Source organism: Lepeophtheirus salmonis, chromosome 6 (genome assembly GCF_016086655.4).
Source record: "Lepeophtheirus salmonis chromosome 6, UVic_Lsal_1.4, whole genome shotgun sequence".
Taxonomy (NCBI): domain Eukaryota; kingdom Metazoa; phylum Arthropoda; class Copepoda; order Siphonostomatoida; family Caligidae; genus Lepeophtheirus; species Lepeophtheirus salmonis.
This window is the reverse complement of record NC_052136.2, coordinates 5444209-5452719: the sequence shown is the minus strand read 5'-3', so window position 1 is coordinate 5452719 and position 8511 is coordinate 5444209. Positions and strand designations below refer to the sequence as shown.

Below are 8511 nucleotides of genomic sequence, written 5' to 3'. Positions count from 1 at the left end.
AATATGATTTCTATTTCTTGTAGCCTACTAATTTTGTGATTACGAAACATCATTTTACAAGTGCAATTTCATAAAAATATCTAGTTGATAGAGAAATGCCTAAATTATATACTGGAACAAACCTGTATTTTACTGGAGATATCTGGAAATTAACAACCAATTAACTTAAAAAAAAAAAACTTTTAAAAAAGTCGATTTTGAATGTGTAAAAGCTATTGAAACAATTTAAAGAAATTTACACAGAGTTGTAGCTCGGTTCATGAAAAATAGTTTTAAAAAAACAAAACAAGAAAAATAGTTAAATTTGGGAGAGTAATTGAATATTGAGAAGAAATGAATATTATATTTATATTTTTTTTTTTTGAAAAAACAAGAAAAACCTCAAAAGTATGACAACTTGATGGTGACGCCCTCTAGTTATGTAACCTACCTTGTAAATAATTACAACATCTTTTTGACCTACAAAAGACCCGAGTAGGTACGACTTTGAATTCCATTACTCAGCAGTCAGCAGAAGGAGGTTAAAGGCATGGTAACATCTGACTATATATAGTAACCTTGGATTAAAGGACTAGGGAAAGAGCGGTTAAGAGAAAAATAAACAATTCAATTTAAAAACAAGCATGACTATGTTCCGAACACTGACATATAGGCTATAAATTATAATTAAGGTTAATAATTTTGGCAAACTGGCTACGTACCTGGAGGAACATGTAGAAGCTTCTAATTTTAAACCAATCAGAATTGAGAACTACTAAATCCTAGCTTCTTTGCCTTGAGTTTCCACCCAAGATACTTAGAGACAATATCTTGTATCTAAGGATCTTGTCTTTGCCTAGGGTCCTTTAAGAGAGGTGAGGAGTTGGAACTGCGTGGAAAGACATTTCATTAATGGTCATTAAGGTGGATCTCTCCTACGTAGCAATCGGATATAGGGATCCGCATCCATATATCCTCCCCGTTCCTAGGAATATCCAATTCACACGTCTTGTGATAGTCTCTTCTATGTCATAGGGTCAGTTCAAGGAATCTCGATTCTTAGGGTGAGATCCCTTGACCAAGTGCTTCACTCGGTGGATCTCGTCTCCTTTAATGGAAGGATCATTGATTATGCAAGTGCCTCTTCATGCTTAGGTCTATGTTAGTTACTTCTGACCTCGTTAATCATTACCCTATAGATAAATTCATCCAGATCTATCGTATATTTCTTCATGAAAGAACATATTATATTCTGATATTACATATAAATAGTTATTTGGAACTGGAGAGTTCCACAAATGAAATAATTCCCGAATGAATTACCTAGTGAGGAACAAGGAATTATCGTTTCTCATACACATCTTCTTCGTTGAAACTCTTGAAGCCTGTTCCTTCCAAAGTCAACTTATATTTTATGTATATAAGGAGAATTCCTCTGGAAACAAGTAGAAGTCAATCATAGACTCATAATGAATATGATCCTTTTTTCTAGATACTGTCTGCAATGCATATTATATTTTTTTATTTATATAAATAGATTTTGTGAATTGTTGAGTGCTAAGTGATAACAAATTATTAGTGACCTCTTAACTTATGTCTCCTTATATTGGAAAACCTTAATATAATTGCAATTTCGAAACATAATTAGTCTTAATCATCTTCTAAAAAACTTAATTGCTTATGAACATATTGGAATATTATCCACATGAAGATTAAAAATCTCCACACTAATAAAGATTATTAATAAATGTTTCTCATAACAGTTCTTATATTATATTATTAGTTATTTTATAAATACTCATTAACAATATAGGTAAATACGTTCAACATTAAAAGCTAACTATTTATACTTTATCCTGCTTTTCTTTAATTTATACCTATATTTATATTATGAAAATGTATTATTATTTTAAGATCTGAATAAAACACTTTTGTTAGAGTAAATCCTTTATTAAGCGAAACAAAATGAAAATTTAATATTTATAATACATATAACTCCGTAATTTTCTGGAACTTGCACCATGAGAATTCAACCATTTTTACCCGAATTACGATTAGCCTCATTTATAAGATTTTTGGTCGATATATGAAAATATTCCAATCGAACTTAAGTAATATAATTAGTAAAATGTTGTTTTTACACTGCAATCCAGTAGGAATCTCCCGTTTCTAATACATTGACCTATGGTTTTGTAAAGCATCTACTTGGATTTGTTGAGATCAATAAAATTTGTCGGAGTTTTGGTCGCTGAGAACATCATATTTTAAAACTGATTTGCATGTAACGTAGTTAAATATAATAAAATCTGAAACCCTTTTCAGACTACTCCTATTACTACTATCTTGAAAGGTTTCGATGAGGTCTCGATCTTCGCCAGAAATTTCAACACCACGAGTTATTGATTTCTCAGAAATCAAAAAGGCTGTGCATTCCCAATCTTTAGTTCGAAAAACTTAGTGATGGAAGAGGCTATGTATCCAGATACATAAAGCATAGATTGGCTTGAGATTCTTCCAAAGTAAAATTAAAAAACAAATATATGTATTTGAAACAATTGGATCAGTGCTTACAAATTATATTATGTTTTTATTTTCACATTCATGCTTATTATTTGATTTTCATTTAATATTCTTAAGTTTCAAATCTCAAAATCAAAGACTGGAGACTTGACTTAGACTCCATAGCTAGATCTTGCAACTCGACTTGGACTCCAAAGCTAGTATATTGTGCTCTCAAGAAAAGCCTTAGCACTATGGACCCCATATTAAAGTTATAGACTTGAAATGAGCTTGGATGAAATCTGAGGATTCGATGAAAATATTCAAGGACTTGAACAAGACTTGATATTTTACATGAACTTGCAGTATTAGGACTTAGACCCCAGTCTGATTAATGTTGTGTCGTAAGCTGCAGGAGTGGAAGCTACATTCCGAAATCTTTGGAAGCTATAGGGTGAAATGTATATGTAAAAATGATTAGAAAACTTATAGAATTCAGGCGTGGGCTCATTACATTTTTGAATAAGGACTTCGAAGAAAAACCGATCGACAAATCGGATCTTTTAGCATGCCATGGACTAATAAAAAGAAGGAAACTAAAAAGAAATATTTAGTTCCATCAATATTTGTACCCGAAACACACTCCTTAATCTTGCTAAAGGTGAAATACTAATTGGATATCTTCAGAAGCAAGATACAGAAAATTATTCGAACTATTAAATGAACAAATATAACCCGTTACACTACTTCGATCAAATCAATAATTTGTCAGACATCCAACTAGGATTGTTTTTAGAGAGCTGACTTTTTATCTTTATATAAATTATAAGGAGCTTCCAGTTTCAAAGTTTGTGAATATTGTGAGGTCAAATAAAGCTAAGGTTATTGATGCAATTCGTAACATCATAGCTTAGTTGAAAGGTAGAAAGTCTGTTATGTGGAACCAAAAAAGATGATTACGAAAATTGAGGAATTGATTTCTTCTAATGTCTCGTATATCAATGATTTAAAATTTGCAAATTTTGCTCATCACCATCAATAAGGGTGGAGGAAGACTAATATATACAATGGACCTTGTTTTCAAGAGCTATGTGCGTAGTAAATTATAGGATGATTTTTAAATTGATTGAATTAATAGCTTATAAAACGTCTAATTTTATGGTTAAAAAGTATCTCTGTTAATGTGCAAGAAAATAGAGACAGAGTGATCCTGGAGCCAATGGAAGAGTGAATAAACTGACAAATGTATCTTGAATCAATTGTATGTGTTTAAATCCAAAAATTATTTTATTAAATAATTTATCAATCTATAATATTGTAGCAAGTAAATGTGCATTTCATTTATGTATTCAGGGTGAAATATTATTTTTACTGGACTAAATTATTGAGTTAATTATTTAAATTGACTATAAGATCATTATGTAGTAAGTTTCGTTACTACTATTATTTTATTGAAATGTACTTTTTTCCATAATTAAACTAATTGCCTATAATAGTACAAAAATGAATATTGAAAGGTATTTTATTATTAAAATCAATTATCCAAAAATATAGGAAAATAATATAAGTAAATTAGAGATTATAATCGACGACAAAACTCAGAATTGAAATTTATTTTTGAGTCCAAAATTTGCCATTACTGCTCAAGATTGCAATCTACTTCTTATAAAACCATCTCTAGAACTAGCGATAGTTACACTTAGTTTAACAAATCTGTCCAATGATTGCGTGTGACAAGAAAAATCAACATTTTCTAGTTTACTATTTTTGACCATAATTTGAAGATCCTCATTAGAAATATATTTCGAAGAACCGGTGGTGCTGTAACTTGACATTCGTGCCACACAATAATCTCAGTATAGTCTTTTGCTTAAAAGTTTACTTTTGGTGATTTAAATTTTCTGCTTTAAGTGCTAATTTCAGTTCCCTTAGCTTTTATTATTCTTCGCAATGCCAACTCCCGAATATGATCATATTCATCAAATAACATACTGACAAGTAAGTTTTCTGGGTTCGTAAAAAAAACATTTTTTTTAATAGCAGGATGCACAAAAGACCTAAGATTTTTGATAAAAATCTAGAGCAAACGATCAATTCAAAAAAATGCTTAGGTCCATCCTTAAACGACGTTTTTTGCTAGATTAGAAACCACTCTGGAGCGTAGACTTTAATCTCGTAGCTGAGAAGCACTTGCAAGTTTTTTGATGGATTATGAGTACTTGCATAAAACCTGAGTAAACGATTAGTAGTAGTAAGCCATCTTGAGTGTGCCAATTTCCAGGTTTACAGATTGCCAGCTCAGGAGTACAGGAACCAGTTGATCAGAAAATTCACTTATTGATTAAAGCTAATTTATTTTTTATAATATTTATTGTATTTTCTTTAAATATTCTAAATAAGAACAAAAGCACAAGAACTGAGACCGATAAAGAATATATTGCAGTATCAGTCACGGTTTTGGTTTTACTTTATCGGTTTTCGTTCTAGCAATTAAAGAACCGGAACCGGTAGATCGATTAGGGCATAACCTTATAAAAAATTTAAACAATATACCGATATTTGACAATTTTAATTTACTTCTTAAGTGGTTTACGAATAATGCCGTTTTCATTTAGTTTTATTAACTTGGATCAATAATATATTGCTTGGATATATCGTGCATCCCTATTTTAGTATTTACTATATCTATTTGGAATGTATGCAAATAAAGAAATATATACGGTCACATCTTTTATAGCGAACAACTGGTAGCGTATGTAAGGTCAAATTTCTTGTACTGTTCAGTACAACACCAGGGGCGTCCGCAGATTTTTTTTTTTTGTTTGGAGGTGGGGGGCTAATTTTTTTCCAAAATAGTTCTATTCATTTCCTCATTTTAGGGGGTCTACAGCCCCCCCCCCTGCGGATGCCTCTAACCACTAATAAAATTCCATGGAAAGACTTCGTAACGAAACAAAGATCAAGAATATATTATGGCAGAAAAGTTGAGCGAGTAGACCACTTTAAGGAAACAAAGTGGTCAAAATTTACTTATCTTCTAAGGAGATACGAAGGAATGGGGCTTTTAATAATATAAATAATCCCTCCAATAGCGATACTGAAGTGGTCTCTTCATCCCTCGTTCAATCCAACCAAAATATCCAAGAGTAAGTCCATAAATAAAACGGGATTATAAATGTGCCAAATCATTCTATCAAGAGTAAATTACGTAGGCAATATACAAAACCCGATAAGATACACATTTTTTATGAAGGCTACAAAGAAACAGTAAACTGGAGAAGACGGAAGATTATGGTATAACAATAAATTAACTATCTACGTCAATAAGAAAAATAATTAAGAGTCGTCAAATGAAAAGCGATATCTTTCGAAAATAATATCAAAACGCTACATGCACTATTGTATCTCCTCAAGTTAATAATGGCGGTTATTTTATTTTTATGCTTTAGTCTATATACCAATGGCAACACCATCGAGAAGTTAATTTGCTGTCTTGCTTATTCGACTTCAACTTCGACATAATTGACTTCAAAAGACTTGCAGCAAAGTAATTCAAGGCGCCATATTTGTTTACAATTTTGAAAGGAACACTTTTGGGACTGAAATTTTTGAGAATTTGCAAATTTATCAAGTTATGGAGAAGTAATTTATATTCAATTTCTCTGATCAGGACCTTTTCAACAAATTTGTACCCATTAAAATTTTCTCGAATACAATATTTTTTTATTTCTAATTTTTTCCTATAGTAAAGTATGAATACAAATGGAAAGGTTTTCTTTTCATAAAACAGAAAGCTAATTAAGTTGTTTTAAAGTGTAGGTACATTTATTATATGCAAATCAAAGTATTTGATGAAATAAAAAAATATAATCATGCTTATGCTGAACTAACTTATTTCAGTCACTAGCCTGTCAATAATTCCTTTATCCTATCTAAAAATGAATATGCAATTTTTTCAACATTCTAATAAACAGATCTGACCAGTAAATTCCTACTTATTATCTCAGTCATTGTCGCTTGGCCCTACTCCAAGAGCATTTTATTTATTATAAGTATATTCATTGAGGAAAGAAAGTGTATAGTAGAAGAACGGAGGACAAAAATACATTTTACGTTATATCAGTGAATGCGGAGAGGATCCTATCCAACTATAAATGAGTGTAGGGGCTGCACATGTACTATTTTGCTTACATTGCCCCTTATAATAGGGGAAAAACTCGATATCAACCACAATTGGTTCCAAAAAATCATATAACTTCAATACAGTTTAGATTTTATACACTCCGACTTACACAATCGTCTCTGTATAGTCCTCAAAGAGTCGAAAATTGGAAGGAAGAGGTTGAAGAACATATGAAGAGTCTTAATAATAAAAAAATGAATATGATGAAAATGGGAGATTGTGACTCTGGATATTCTGATGGATAAAGGAAGCATTTATGGCTGTAAATGTATCGGACATTGATCACTGTATTAAGAAAGTACGTAAACAAAGTATAATCTCATGATATATTATGTCCAAAAAAATCGTCAAAATATACCTACAGTATAGATATGGAATAACGTTTAGTTCAATTTTCTACTTTTAGTAGAGGTATGGATTTGGACTCTATGGTTGCGACTCTACTTGAACTTAAGTTTATATTTTAAAGACTTGCGACTCGACTTGGTCTCACAATTTAAGACTTGCAACTTGACTTTGACTATTTAGGTATTTTTTACTGAATTGATTCAAATCCTTCACCCAATAGATCTTATATTATTTTAATTATGACCTTGAAATGAGCTCAAAATATATTTGAGGACTAAGACTTGAGATTTGATTTGGAATTGTAATATAATAACTTTTACATCTCTGCTAATGAGCTTATTTGATAACCAGTGACAATTGTAACATATTAATAAGATTATTGATTACGGTTTTTTCTTATTTTTTTCTTGATTTCAGGTGTATTACTCCGTGGTGTTGATGGGTACCAAAGATCACGAGGGAATTATCATATCTACATATCATGAACTTTGAGCCAAAGAACATTGTACAGAGCTCAAAAAATACTTAATACATTACATTATATTTCATTTGATTGTAATGGGAACTTCTTGATAATTGCATATTATGTATATGTAACAAGATTTGATTAAAATCCTTGAAAAATATTAAATATAATTGTTCCTTATTTTGTTATTTCCTCATTGGTACGTAATAAAAATGGGTAAGAATAGCTTAAATACACCGATATTAATACTACATAATTGTTTGTAAAAATGAATGGGATAAGGTTAAGAAAAGGCTTGAATTTAAATCCATGAATAAGGTAACATTGAAATAGTAATAACTGTTTTTTTAAAGGTTAACATAATAATATATTATACTTATTTTTACTCATATTAGCTTATACATTTATATTATATTATTTACTCTGTAAAACTTGAACTTGGATATGGGTATCCAGTGTGTAATTAATTTTAATAGAGTCAAGGGATTCTCACATCAAGTCCAAAAAACTAAGTTTGATTAATCTTTAGATTAATAATTATTTTTGTAGTAATTGTACATTTCTAATCATACGTAGTATATTCTAAAGAGAAAGAGACATCATGTACGTATATGTAGGTATATCTATCAAGAATGTTTTTTCTTATCTTTAATTCTGATTCGTCTGAAATTTTGTATATTATTAGTTATTACAAATGTATAGCTACGCTTTTAATAAAATATGACATTAATACAATAAGTTAACTATTTTCATCTCTTGCGCACTACATTCTTATCACTCTTTTGAGTGAGATTCATTAAAATGTAATTTAATACAAGTCAACGTTTCGGACAGGGTTATGTATTTTCCTTTAGAATTAACCAAAAGCATAAATTATTCATTAAAAAAATAGTTAATAGTACCTGAATCACAATTATACTCTAAAAAACTATAACAGTTATTTTAAAACAAAAATACATAACCCCAATCATCTACGAAGGGTATATATATTCGATATTTTTTGATCGAGGTTACGTAAATTCCGAACATTATTCAT

At 30.2% G+C, this 8511-nt stretch overlaps 1 long non-coding RNA gene across 1 annotated transcript; it reads left to right on the top strand.

The window, feature by feature from the left end:
* Positions 1-5292: 5292 nt before the first annotated feature.
* Positions 5293-7707, top strand: LOC121120543 (uncharacterized). The gene is made up of 2 exons (XR_005865093.2): positions 5293-6959; positions 7427-7707. It is a non-coding gene; the product is annotated as an uncharacterized lncRNA (long non-coding RNA).
* The last annotated feature ends 804 nt before the right edge of the window (positions 7708-8511 follow it).